This window comes from Carcharhinus amblyrhynchos, chromosome 3 (assembly GCF_965287045.1).
Source record: "Carcharhinus amblyrhynchos chromosome 3, sCarAmb.v2.hapA, whole genome shotgun sequence".
NCBI classification, from domain to species: domain Eukaryota; kingdom Metazoa; phylum Chordata; class Chondrichthyes; order Carcharhiniformes; family Carcharhinidae; genus Carcharhinus; species Carcharhinus amblyrhynchos.
In genome coordinates, this window is record NC_137326.1 from 122,463,896 (window position 1) to 122,479,113 (window position 15,218).

A 15,218-nucleotide genomic window follows, 5' to 3' on the forward strand; every position below is an offset into this window, starting at 1 on the left:
TGTGTAATCCTATTACAAGGAGACTTTAAGGAGACTAAGAGGATAAGTTAGAGGACAAGATGATCTGAACATTCATTGTTCTTCTCTCAGGGAGAAAAATGAACTTTTTTATGAGACCTTTCTTCACTGGCAAGTATTGGAGTATGTAAATTCTCCCCAAATAGAGAATCGGCCAATGAATGGTTGACGTGATAAGTGCCATTGATGTAAATCTTGATTTTTATTTAAATGTAATATTGAGTCCAACACGTGTTTACAATCTGCCTGAACTGCACTATTGAAAAGCATGAACGATGGCCCAAGGAGGGTGGATCAGAAATTTGCTTTGAATTCTGGCTGTCCTTTGTGTATGCTTTTGGTCATCAGTTACTGGTGTTCAAATATTATAGGATTACACAATAGTAAATGTCACAGGTCAATCTGGTCAGTCATGTTTCAAGTACAAAGGGCTGTATTAACAGATGAAGCATGTGAAAAGGATACAGGAAAATGCAAGAGAAACTCGGTTCTGTCCACTCACAGATCTAAATTAAAGTTTAAAGTTGCTTTATTACAAGTATGCTTACATTAACACTGCAATGAAGTTGCTGTGAAAATCCTCTAATCACCACACTCCAGCGCCTGTTCGGATATTCTGAGGGAGAATTTAGCATGGTCAATGCATCTAGCCAGCACTGCTGCCTCGCAGTGTCAGGGACCCGGGTTCAATTCCTGGCTTGGGTCACTGTTTGTGTGGAGTCTGCATGTTCTCCCCATGTCTGCATGGGTTTCTTCTGGGTGTTCTGGTTCCGTCTGCCAGTCCAAAGATGTGTGAGTTAAGTAGATTGGCCATGCTAAATTGCCCTTAGTGTCAGGGAGACTAGCTAGGGTAAATGCATTTGTTATGGCGATAGGGCCTGAGTGAGATTGAGTTCAGTGCAGACTTGATGGGCCAAATGGCCTCCTTCTGCATTATAGGATTCTATCTTTCGGACCGTGGGAGGAAACTGAAGCACCTGGAGGAAACTCAAGCAGACATGGGGAGAATGTGTAGACTCCAGACAGACAGTGACCCAAGCCGGGAATCAAACCCAGGACCCTGGTGATGTGAGGCTGCAGTGTTGACCACTGTGCCACTGTGGGGATTAGTCAGGAACAGGTTGCTGCTATTTTGTCCTTTTAAGTTTGGGGAGCAGGAGAGGAAAATAACCTTCAACCTGGATGAGAATAATTGGCATCTTTTGCATACCCTCTCCTCTTCCTGGCCCCCAGGCTGCATAGACAGAACTGGAATGAATGTGAGATACTTGTGTGACAAATTTCACTCCCACCCATCTGAAAATTTAACATTCCTAACTTGTTAAAATAAAAATGATCTTGCTTTCTGAGGCCTTTCTTTATTAATGCATTGGGAAATGTAAATTATTCCTGTGTAGACAAATGGAGCTTCATGGATTAATGCTTGACGTGTTATGTGCCCTTGATGCAACTTTTGATAAAAGGGAAGTCAAATGAAATCCAACACATGTTTGCAATCCGCTTGGACTCTGCTATTGAATAACATGAAGGGTAACCGACAGACCTTGCTTCAAATAGGCTTAGCTGTCATCGGTGCAATGGTTTTTGGTCATCAGTTAATGGCATTCTAGACACTGTAGATTATACTACACCAGGTACCACAGGTCATTTTACACAGTCATATTTCAAGTACAAGGGTTGTGTTTGGCTGTATATGGGTGGCACGGTGGCACAGTAGTTAGCACTGCTGCCTCACAGCGCCAGGGACCCAGGTTCAGTTCCAGCCTTGGGTCACTGTCTGTGTGGAGTTTGCACATTCTCCCCAAGTCTGCGTGGGTTTCCTCCGGATGTTCCGGTTTCCTCCCACAGTCCAAAGATGTGCAGATTAGGTGGATTGGCCATTCTAAAATTGCCCCTTATTGTCAGGGGGACTTGCTTGGGTAAATGTATGGGGATAGGGCTTGGGTGGATTTGTTATCGGTGCAGACTTGATGGGCCGAATGGCCTCCTTCTGCACTGTAGGATTCTATGAAGTCGATGAAATGGGATTATTATCAAGGGAATGCCATGGATGGCTGGGCAGAATGGATTGGAGCATTGTTCCTGTCTAAAACTGACTTGAATTCTCCTTCACGAGAATTTTGCCCCTTTTGAGGGATGCAGTGACACTGCAACACGCAGCAAGCTCACTCAAGCTGAAATCTAGAAGTTGCAATGTGCCTGTGTGTTACAACAATAGAGAACGTGACAAGAAAACATTCTGCCATTAGTCTGGCAACATTCATGCTCCCAAAGTATATCACTCAGACTCTGTAATGAGATTGTTTGTAGGGAACATAACAAAAGTATGTTGCAAGAAGCATCATGTTTTGGAAAGGCCAAATCTTAATGAGGAGGGGTCATTTTTATTTTGGTCAGCTGCTCGTCCTAATACTCACAGAAACCTATTATTGTGACAAGACTCTAAATCAAGATACTGAGAAATACGTACTTGTGGAATTTCTCTTTGCCTGATAAGCAGTCACCACACTCACAACAGTACAGCATCTCTGCAGTAAATCTCCTTCTTCCCCCAATTCCACCCGAGATGGATTCATGTCAAACTGAAAATCTAGTCCATGTGTATCTGTTTATAGAAACGTCAGAGCAAACATTAAATGACAGGAATGTGTTAGTACTTATTGTTTACCCTGCGTACTGGTTAAAAGAAATTAAAGGAACACACATTCCAGACTTCCATGTAATTCCAGTCAATACCAGTCAAGTATACTAATCATGACCTGATGACAAAAAGGCTGGAAGCAATCTCTCCAAAGTACTTAAACATTGGAGATGGCAACATATTAATAGTTATTTGACCCATGGAGTTCTCCCTGCGCTGTGAGCTACCCTTCAAAATTAATTCTTTCTTTCGCCTTGGGAAGTGTTTTTTTTTCCTTTAGGTATTCCCGTACCAAATTTCCTTGTCTTTTCTGGCAATATACATTCAGGAAGCGAGTCCCATCTTCTCAGGTGGAACTTTCCCATCCCACCCACCATGGGAATCGTAGCGGGCAAGGGGGGTGGGCAGACTTTGCAAAGGTCCATTGACCTCAGGCGGAACTTTCCAGCTTGGAGCGAGCACGACGGAAAATCCTAGTGTCAGACGTTTTTCAAAATAGTTGTATGGTTGTAAAATATTTTGTAATGCTCGGTAAGTGTGAAAGCAACTTCTTTCGATTGTCGTACAAAACATTAGTAAGGCCACACTTGGAATATTGTGTACAGTTCTGGTCACCATATTATAGAAAGGATATTGTTAAACAAGAAAGAGCGCAGAAAAGATTTACTAGGATGCTACAATGACTTGATGGTTTGAGTTATAAGGAGAGGCTGGATAGACTGGGACTTTTTTTCCCTAGAGCATAGGAGGCTTAGGGCTGATCTTATAGAGGTCTATGAAGTAATGAGGGGCATAGGTAAGGTAGATAGTCAATATCTTTTCCCAAAGGTAGGGGAGTCAAATGTAAAGGGCATAGGTTTAAGGTGAGATGGGAGAGATACAAAAGGGTCCAGAGGGGCAACTCTTTCACTCAGAGGATGGTGAGTGTCTGGTAAGAGCTGCCGAAGGCAGTAGTAAAGGCAGGTACAATTTCGTCTTTTAAAAAGCATTTAGACGGCTACATGAGTAAAATGGGTATAGAGGGATATGGGCCAAATGCAGGCAATTGGGACTAGCTTAGTGGTAAAAACTGGGCAGCATGGACAAGTTGGACTGACAGGCCTGTTTCCATGCTGTAAACGTCAATGATTATATGAGAGCAAGCTAAGGGGAATGACGAGCGGTAATGTCAATGGGCTAGTAATCCAGGGGGCCAGGCGAATGTTCTGGGTGAGTAGGTTCAAAACCCACCATGGCAGCTGGTGGAATTTAAGTTTAATTAATTCAATTTTAAAAAATGTGGGAATGGAATCTGGTCGCAGTCGTGGTGCCAAGAAACTATCATTGCTTGTTGTAAAAACCCATCTGACTAACAAAGGGAAGGGATCTGCTGTTATTGTCTTGTCTGGCCTACATGTGGCTCTGAATCTACATCAATGAGGTTGATTCCTGTCTGCCCTCTGAAAAGGCTCGGCATGCTACTTAAGAGTTTTATCAAACTAGTACCGAGAAGTCAAAAAGGAATATAACAATCTGGCATCAACTTAGCACCCGATACGGGGGGGGGCACGGTAGCACAGTGGTTAGCACTGCTGCTTCACAGCTCCAGGGTCCTGGGTTCGATTCCCAGCTCGGGTCACTGTCTGTGTGCAGTTTACACATTCTCCTTGTGTCTGCGTGGGTTTCCTCCGGGTGCTCCGGTTTCCTCCCAGAGTCCAAAGATGTGCAGGTTAGGTTGATTGGCCATGCTAAGAAATTGCCCCTTAGTGTCCAGGGATGCATAGGTTGGAGGGATTAGTGGGTGTGAAATGGGGGTAGAGCCTGGGTGGGATTGTGTTCGGTGCAGACTCGATGGGCCGAAGGGCCTCTTTCTGCACTGTAGGGTTCTATGATACAATAGCATCTCACCCTGCACCGTTCTCCTTACTAACATCTGGGGGTTCGTGGCAAAATTGGGACAGCTGTCCAACAGACTAAGCAAGCAACAGCCTGACATAGTTATACTCACAGAATCGTGAAAGGACATATCTGCCTGACTATATCTAGAGCAGGGGTTGAGAGGACCAACAACGTGGGAAAACCTAATGGACCTTGTCCTCACTAACCTACCTGTTGCAGGGTGGCATGGTGGCACAGTGGTTAGCACTGCTGCCTCACAGTGCCAAGGACCTGGGTTCAATTCCTGGCTTGGGTCACTGTCTGTGTGGAGTTTGCACAAGTAGATTGAATGAGTGGATTGTGAGCTGAGGATGGAATGGGAACCCAAGGACAGAGTGAGTTTGAGAGGTTATTGAAGAGGACGAGTGTGAGTGTTGTCCGTTGAAATGGATAGCTGAGAAGGTGGCTGGAGAGAAAGAAATGTGAGGAGCTGCAAGGTGTGTCAGCGGAGGAACGCTGAGCAGGGGGATGTGAGGTCAGTGAAGGATGGATGCCACCAGAATGTGGTAAAACATTCATTTTTCTAGACTTAATGAAATCATTGAATTTATTCTGGCAGTGAATCCTGATTTTGGGCTCTCACTCCTGCTGCTACAGCCTTTGCTACTTTCAGCCATGCTTGCTTCTTTTGGTTGCCTGTCCTGTTCCTCTCAGTCACAGGGGATTTCTATCGGGCTGGTCCACAGCGAGGAGACAGAGCTAGGGGAATGGGGGTGGGCTGCCTTCCCCAGCCTTCCTTCCAATCTCTTGCTTTCTGATTGCTTCAGCAGCAACCTTTCTGACAATCATTCGGACCCCTGCCGAGCTGCCTTCAAATAGAGAGCCTCCATTCACAGGGTGTGGGTTGCACTCTTTAGTTGGCTGGGAAAGCTGCAAACAGCTTGATAATCCTGTGGCTGAGTTAAAAAGTCATGGTAAAGCCTGCTTCAATTAGCAACGGGGTCCTGACCCATTACCAACCTCCCCACTGCGCCCAGCTCAGTTCTATTAAGATTCCGCCCTAAATTGCCAGCAACAGAAAACTCTTCAACATACAGAAAGCCCTTTGAATGAAAGGTTTTTCACCCCGTGATATGGCCCCAAGGTGGTTATTTTTTAATCTTCTTTCCTTCAGCGATACTGATAGTCAAAGAAATCCCCATGAAGTCCAGAGAACATCCAACCCTTCTTAAGGAAGTGAAATAGATATACTGGGAGTCCTTTCCTATTCATAAGAAAGCGAAATCCACATACTGAGAGTGTAAAGAGCGTATATCCTTTTCATAAGAAAGTGAAATCGACATACTGAGAGTGGAAAGAGCATATATCCTTTTCATTAGGAAGTGAAATAGACATGCCTGGTATGATATCAAATGAAGGGATTCTTCTATAGAATGCTCCCCTGACATGGCAATGAGTGTAATTGATCTGTATCCAGACCATTGCAGAGAACTGTGCGGATTTATTTTTACAACAAGCTCGGAGACCACTACTGATTGGGCTGGCCTGTACCCATTCATATTCTGATCAAAGAAGGTCATGAATCACCAAAAGACCCTGGTGAGCTCAGCTGCTTCACATCCTTATCAGTGGGAAAAGTGTCTTCACGGAAGAGGCCTCCATCCATTGATGTTCCAGGAAATAACAAGATCATTTCTGGAATAGTTACAGGGAGCATGTGGAGAAACCCTAGACTGCAAATACTTTCATGGAGATTCCCATAGTAAACTTTTGCCTTCCTTTAACCTGCGGCAATACGTTTAAATTTATTTATTCGTGTCACAAGTAGGCTTACGCTGCAATGAAGTTACTGTGAGAATCCCCTAGTCACTGCATTCCTGCTCGGCTACACTGAGGGAGAATTTAGTATGGGCCAATGCACCTAACTAGAACACCTTACAGATTGTGGGAGGAAACTGGAGCAACCGGAGGAAACTCACACAGGTACAGGGAGAATGTGCAGACCCTGCATGGAGTGACCCAAGCTGGGAATCGAATCCAGGTCCCTGACACTGTGAGGCAGCAGTGCTAACCACTGCGCCTCAGCTATGAATGGCTTTCAGCAATTCAGCTACTGTCATATTCCTCAAAGCAAAGCTGTGAACAGAAAATTGTGAACTTGCTAGATGATACCATTCCAAACCGTGCGCATAATGGGAGTAGTTTCATGAATGCATATTTAATAATAATAATCTACTCACAGGTTATTCCTTTAACTGGATATTAACTATATTTTAGTAGATAGCAAACCTTTTTCTCTTGTGTAGCACAGCCTTTATATGCATTTCTATATGGAAAGGTCCCCAGTGCACAACATTCTTAACCATCCCTGAATTTTTTACATGATAGACTTTAACAAAATTCATTACAGGGATACACTCAGAAGAGGTCCTGCAACTCATGTTAAAACACAAAAAAAGGGAACAATCAGTATAATGAGAGACGATAAAGTGGTTGAAGGAAATGCAGAAACCTTTTGTTTATTATGGGATGTCAGTATTCCATAATGCAAAATGTTTTTCCAAACTGTGAAACTGTCCCAGGGCCTTAGAATAACACTTTCTAGGTCTAAAGTTTAAAGTCACAAGTAAGCTTACATTCACACTACAATGAAGTTATTGTGAAAATCTCCGTGTTGCTACATTCTGGTACACCGAGGGAGAATTTAGCATGGCCACTGCACACAACCTGCACATCTTTCGGACTGTAGGAGGAAACCAGAGCACCCAGAGGAAACCCACACAGACACGGGGAGAACGTGCAAACTCCACACAGACAGTGGTCCAAGCTGGGAATTGAACCCAGTTCCTGGCACTGTGAGGCAACAGAGCTAACCACTGTGCCACCCCTTTCACCTGTTTACAAATGGCCTCTATATTGGGCTCTTCAAAAGACTCATTGGTGGCTCCAGCACTTTACAAATCTTCCACTTGCCTATCTGAAATATTGGCAAATGAAAGGCAATTAACCCTTGATTTCTGCATACTAGGATCTTAGATAACTGAGGCATGTACTTCAGAGATCGCCATCAGAGGTCTGCCATCTTTGTGAGGGGTATGTTTAACTGGCTGACCTTGTAAGGGATGCACAGCACCTTATCTGTGAGAGGCACTCAGTGTGACTTTTGGAAAGCACATGGAAATTGCTTTTACAACAAAAAAATTATGCTAAAGTTTGTATATTAGTGTTGCAAATAGGCTTACATTAACACTGCAATGAAATTACTGTGAAAATCTTCTAGTTGTCACACTCCAGCGCCTGTTTGGGTACAGTGAAGGAGAATTTAGCATGGCCAATATACCTAACCAGCACATCTTTTGGACTGTGGGAGGAAACCAGAGCACCCAGAGGAAATACACGCAGAAATGGGGAAAACGCATTGACTCCACACAGACAGTGACCCAAGCCAGCAATCAAACCCGGGTCCCTGGCATTGTGAGGCAGCAATCCCAACCATTATGCCATCGTGCCGCCCTTATAGTCAGAGACAGCTTAGCAAAAGTAAACAAATGAACTGCATTAATCAGGGCTCACCGATCACAATCAATATCATCTTCCATATAAATCCTTCCAGAAGTACAAAACACATTTGCTAGTGTGTATGTGTAGGAGGCTCGCAATCCAGCTGATCCCTTGCTATTGGCATTGTGCTTTGATCAATCAATTGTGTAATGACCGCCACTGTAATTGTTTAATGGTAATCCGACCAATCAAACAGAAGAGTTTGATGGAAGGCTTTCAAAAGTTTGAAGGTGGTGTTTGTTTGGAGCTATTGGAGGGCAAGTTGCAAAAAAGGTGCTTCATTTCCTCCATTAGGATAAAACTTTTAACATCAGTTATTTTTCACATTTTGACTCCCCAATTTTATAAAAATTCCAATGCTGCACTTAGTAACCTTTCAAAGTTGTTTAACTGTCCATTACCCAGGAATGAATGAGATATGGGCAAGTGATAGAATTTAACAACCGCAAAATCATCGATGAAGCAGTCAGCTAGGGTAAAATGAACATCTATTACTGAACAGTAATCCACAAAATAAGCCTTTGATAGAAAAAGCAAATGATTTTTTTAATGTGCCTCCTTTCAGTAATTTGAAGCACTGTGATTTGAACTTCATTGAGGTTACACAATCTTTGTCTTCTTTTCATAGACTATGCCTTTTCCATTTGAAAGAAAAAAATAACTAATTTTATTTATTAGTGTTACAAGTAGGCTTACATTAACAATGCAATGAAGTAACTGTGGAAATCCCCTAGTCAGCGCTCCAGCACCTGCCTGGGTAGAATTATAAAATCCCTACAATGCAGAAAGAGATCGTTCGGCCCATCAAGTCTGCACTGACAACAATCCCATCCAGGCCCTATCCCTGTAATCCCATATATTTACCCTGCTAATCCCCCTGATACTAATGATCAATTTAACATGGACAATCAACCTAACCCACACATCTTTGAAGTGTGGGAGGAAACCAGAGCACCCGGAGAAAACCCACGCAGACATGGGGAGAATGTGCAAACTCCACACAGTCACCCAAGGCCAGAATTGAACCTGGGTCCTTGGCATTGTGAGGCAGCAGTGCTAACCACAGTGCCACCATGCTGTCCTGATAAATCTGCTTTACCCGATTAGGAATCGAACCCAGGCCACAGTGGTGCCGGATCCTAATTCAGCAGACCACCAGGGAAGTAGACCACCAGGAAACTAATATATAACATCCTAACAGAGCTCTTCGAAATGTTGCAAAGGATAAAACATAGCATGAATTAACTTGAAATGAGTAACTATAGACAAACACAGCAGCCACTTTGCACATAATATTCTCAACCAGTAATGAGGTGATACAAAAATAGAAAATGCTGGAAAATCTCCGCAGGTCTGACAACATCTGTGGAGAGAGAATAGAGCCAACATTTCAAGTTAGCCAGTCAGCATCCTGGCTTGAACCTTTGGCTCTATTTTCTCTTCACAGATGCTGTCAGATCTGCTGCGATTTTTCAGTTTTGATGTCAGATTCCAGCATCTGCAGTATTTTGCGTTTATCTCAGTAAAGGGGAGAACTGTCAGTTTTATAAAATTTCTTACTGACAAATGTGAGCCAGGAGAAATCTCTCCTGGAAGTAGTGAGATCTCCAAGTTGCATCTTAAGAAACAAACAGAGCCTTGGTTTGACATCTTAGGGAAAGCACCTCCAGCATCCTTTCAGTACTGTGCTGGACTATCAGTTTTGGATCATGTGCTCAAGTTCCTAAAACAAGCTTTGACTCAGACCGGAGTATTGCCAACTTAATAGAATTGAGGGTTATAGGTAAGCCTAGTCGGTATGGATATCATTGGCGCAACTTGTGGGCCGAAGGGCCTGTTTGTGCTGTAGTTTTTCTATGTTCTAACTCTGCCACACCAACACTCATTTAATTCTGAAATCCTTTGAAGGGATTGAAATTTAAACTGGGCTGCGCACAGTGAGTGGACGGGAAATTGCTCACTCATTATACACTCTTTCAGATCTTTTCATTTAATTTAGCAGACAGCAAGATTATGCAGGGTATATAACAGTTAGTCAGCTCGCTGCCACCCATTTAGCACCTTCTTCGATGTTAAACTTCATCCCATAGAAGTCTGTTCAATAAATAATCAAATTGTTGCAGTCAGTAGTATGGAGTTTGGATAGCTAATCAAGCCACTGATTAGTTTAAGGCAGACCTACTGCCTATCCGGCCAGGTAGTCTCGCCTCAGGGCTCTGCCATCCAATCAAATGGCCAACAGCTCCCGGTCCCAGCAGCGCCACCAGGAATGGTGGCCACCACTGGTCCTGCATTCAGTCTCTGACCACAAGGCAACCTGGAGACAGTGAGAGGTATGTGTGTGGAGGGATGTCGCTTGGGCCAGGCTGGAAGGTCAAGCAAGGGATGGTGAAATGCTCGGGTAAGCAGGCCAGGGAATGGGGGAACTGGGAGTGTGGGGGTAACTTATGGGGGGGCCCTCTGATGATCCCAGCAGCCCCTTGGCATGGGATCCATAGCATTTTATGCTCCCCCCCCATCCCCCGCTGCCTGCAAACCCACAGCCAGAAGGAAAATGCAACCCTTTGAAACAAAAAAGGTAATACTCATTCACATCCCAGGTGCTGGACCGGGATATACACAGTGACCATGTTCAGAGCCCCAGTTTTACAATGACTGGGAAGCCAGGTTCCATTTTCATTTCTGCATTGCATTCTAGATTTTTGAAACTGTTTTGGGGGGTGTGTTTTTCACAATTCTGTCCATCTGTAAGACGAATCACTGATTCACGATGTCCAGATGGATTACAGGCTGTTTCCATTTGGGGGAGATTGGATTCTGTAATTCCATCCAGTTTTGGAATCACTGATTCTGATTCTCCAAACTAGAAAAGCCCATAATAAAGGTAGAATGTGACTAATTTGACCAACTGAAGCCAGAGAGTCTTATTATGAGTGAATAGAATAATGGACTACAAGCCTGTGAGCTTGCACGTGATCAGTCCTGTGTTACAATGTTTGTACATTACAAACAGTTAAGCAACTCAATTAATGGCATCCATCCCATACACATATTGACTAAAACTCTACCTACTGGGGCAGGCAAGGTTCCAGAACAGAAATCTCCTTTGTCCATGGGTGGGATTTTAGGACCTTGCTTGAGCAAGGTCGTAAAATGCCACCCACATTGTATCACAGGCTACCAATAGACACCTTATTTTGCCTCATGTGTTAGTCCTGGAGCAATGTAATACGCTTGTTGGGAGGTTGTGAACTGAACTGCCCTACCCTTCATCCTGTGTCTTAGTTTAGTTCTTTGGTTCCTCTCGAACTCATCTTTTTTTTTAAATGAGACGCATCACCTGATCCACTGACCCAATTCAAACTCATCACCTGATCACCCACCCTGACTTACACATGAGCTGACATTATACATTGTTCCTTGACCTTGGGTATTGGCTCCCTGCCCTTCAACCCTGAGTTGATCTTCCCAAATCTCATGTGCCTTCTTCCATTCCTGTAAAGTGACCTGCCCCCACCATTCCCTCAGCACATCTGTTAGCAGAACCTTCACCCATACCTTTGTAAGCTCCAAACTCAGCTATATCAAGGCTCTTCTGGCCCCGTCTCTCATCCTGCATTCTCTGTAAAGACCCAGTCTTCCAAACCTCAACCATCTGAATGCTACCAGCTCCTACTGACTCATCATTCTCCTGCCCTTGCTGACTTACATTGGCCCCCTATCCTCCAATATCTCTAATTTTAAATCAAAACTCTTTATTTAAATCTACTTTTGCTCTCAGGCTTCCCTATCACCATCACCAATCTTACAACTTCTGTTCTCAGAACGTTCTGTTCGACCAAGTTGGGCTTCTTGGGGATCCCACCCTCCAATTTCCCTATCACTGATGGCAATTTAGCATGGCTAATCCACCTAACCTGCACATTTTTGGACTGTGGGAGTCATATCCAGAGGAGAGTAGTTCATGATGGGCTTTAACTGGCAAATTGGAAGACTTCGTTGTCAGCCTTAATCTTTGAAAGGCTGTTATAGCATTTGGTGCTGGACGTAGTTTTCTTACTTTATTTATTAGTGTCGCAACTGGGCTTACATTAACACTGCAATGAAGTTACTGTGAAAATCCCCTAGTCGCCACATTTCGCTGCCTGTGCGGTTATACTGAGAGAGAATTCAGCACGGCTAAAGCACCTAACCAGTGCGTCTTTCGGACTGTGGGAGCAAACTAGAGCACCCTCACGCAGGCACTGGGAGAACATGCAAACTCTGTGTAGATAGTGACCCAGGAATTGAACCCTAGCACTGTGAGGTAGTAGTGCTAACCACTGCGCCACCATGCCACTCCCCGAAGTACCATGAGACATTTTTCTCTCCGTTAAAGGTGCAGTTTTTAATATTCTGAAAGGTTTTCTTGGACCTGTTATATGCATTTTTTTTTAATTGATGGAAGGATTTACATTTGAAATCCAATTTTGAGACTAATTACACTTTGCAATGCAAAATGAAATTAGTATTTTACATTAAAGGATATGGTTTACTTAGTTTGCTGATTAGCACAGTTAAATAACGTGAGAACAATCACAGTACGTAAAAACTCAAAATAAAACCAAGCAGCACAATGATATAGTGGTTAGCACTGCTGCCTCACAGTGCTAGGAACCCAGGTTTGATTCCCGGCTTGGGTCAACGTCTTTGTGGAGTTTGCGCTTTCTCCCTATGTCTGCATGGGTTTCCTCCAGGTGCTCTGGTTTCTGCCCACAGTCCAAAGATGTGCGGGTTAGTTGCATTAGCCATGATAAATTGTTCATAAGTGTCAGGGGGATTGGCAGGGTAAATATATTGGAGTTACACAGATAGGGCCTGGGCGGGAGTGATGTCAGTGCCAGCTTGATGGGCTGAATAGCCTCCTTCTGCTCTTTAGGGATTCTGTGACTTAAAATAAAACACAGTTCCGCGAGAGCAACAGTACCATGGGTGATGGAACGCCCATTAGCCCAGAGATGGACAGAAATCAAATTCCAAGTCATGTCAAATCTTCTGCAAGTTTCCACCCATGTCCTAGATGGGACATGCTGAGTACAAAATGATCCAATGGCACTAATTGGCTTTAAATTGGCAGTTAGATCACAAGGTTGGCTGTAAGAGGAAATGGGAAAATGACAACAATTCACCAGGGGCCGTTCTTCAGAGGTTGTCATTAAGCCTCAAGCAGAACGTATTATTCTATGTTCAATTTGTGCATGGCATGTTTTTCAAGCAGTAGAATTTACTTAACCCCAGTTCTGTTTCCAAGATCAACATGTTTGGCTTGTATCTGAGAATGTGCAGAGGAGAAAAAAAAAATAGTTCTTTTTATAAAACGTTTGATACCTCTTGCAACAAAATAAAAACCTGGAGGCACTCATCTTCAAACACTTGAGTGTTTACGTTAATGTTGTGTAATCGGTTGATTGTCAAAAAAGTGGTGGTTCTGGAATGTGGTGAAGCTGGCAGGTTAGAGGAAGTGGAACTGAATTACTGCTGGCTCAGGTTCCTCTAACTTGTCCAGCAATATTGCTCAATTAACCAACACTTGTTGTGGCAAAACTTTAAATATACCACAACAGCTGATTAGATGAATTGCAGCGAGTAAGGTTTTAACAGTGGTGATAAATAGATTTCTGGCATTGATGAATTTGTTAAATCTTTCAGCGGTTGAGTGTAAAGGAATCTTGCATTTGCACTCTCTCTTCTGCTTCAGAGTGTAAATGATCTGAATTCAGACCTCAGAACACAATGTTATTGTCCTTGGGGGATCTATTCAGTGGGATCAGACCCTGGTGCAGTGTGGAAGAACCTACCCTAAGACCTCCACGCAAACACTGCAACACCTATAAGTGGATACGGTTCATATGTTGAAATGCAAACTTTTATAGTGCTGCTTTCAGATATTTTTTCTTGGATTTTACCAAAGCTTCGATCAATGAAGCAATTAGTAGTGTAAGAAGCAATTGTTTCCATGGATTATATTTCAAACACAACAGCAGACAACCACAACAGCTCTCTGTTTAATTAGAATAGAGATACACAGCTACAGCATTATCAGATTTTAGGGTGACATGGTGGCACAGTAGTTAGCACTGCTGCCTCACAGTGCCAGCGATCAATTCCAGCCACGGATCACTGTCTTGTGGAGTTTGTGCGTTCTCTCTGTGTCTGCATGGATTTCTTCCGGGTGCTCTGGTTTTCTCCCACAGCCCAAAGATGTGTGGGTTAAGTGAAATGACCACACTAAATCGTCCCTTAGTGACTCAAGATGTGTAGGATAGGGAGATTAGTGGGATTAATACATGAGGTTATGGGGATACAGCCTGAGTAAGATGCTCTTTCAGAGAATTAGTGTAGATGCAATGGGTCGAATGGCCTCTTTGATTTGATTTGATTTATTATTATCACATGTATTAGCATGCAGTGAAAAGTATCATTCCTTGCACACTGTGCAGACAAAGCATACCGTTCATAAATAAGGAAAGGAGAGAGTGCAGAATGTAGTGTTGCAGTCATAGCTAGGGTGCAGAGAAAGATCAACTTAATGTGGGATAGGTCCTTTCAAAAGTCTGATGGCAGCAAGGAAGTTCCTCTGCACTGTAGTGATTCTATAAACTGTAAAATTTTGGTGGTACACAAATAGTCTGATAGTTTGTGCAGCCAGCTTCCTTTGATGACCAAGAATTCCAAATATGTCATCTCACCCCATGCTTCATTTTGGGCTAATATTAATAAAATTCCACCCACCTATGAAAGATTGGATAGATACTCACTATAAATTGGCCAGAGATTAGACACATAGCACTATTAGTGTCTTAAAGCATTATTTACATAATCAATACTGTCCTGCCAGGTAGTGGATACATGGTGCATGGAGCTGCCAAGTGTTTTACATCTCTGAGCTTCCAGAGATTGAAATGCCGCTAGGTGTCAGGCATTAGATGAAGGGTGCCAAAGTGTTGTTAGGAGTTTGGGTGCCGAGTGTCTCTGTTTCCTGGCATTGGGATGAAGGGTGTGATTTGGAAGGTGGTGCCCCAGAGCTGCCAGACATCAGATTCTGGTTCAGTGCTCACTTCAGGCACAGGATGATGATGTAACTTTACTAAAAGGAACGTTA

The 15,218-nt window shown here is 43.4% G+C and overlaps 1 protein-coding gene across 1 annotated transcript in view; it reads left to right on the top strand.

Moving 5' to 3' along the window:
- pid1 (phosphotyrosine interaction domain containing 1) overlaps positions 1-15,218 on the top strand; it is a 119,712-nt gene that overhangs the window by 4,932 nt on the left and 99,562 nt on the right. The gene's annotated exons all lie outside the window — the stretch shown is intronic.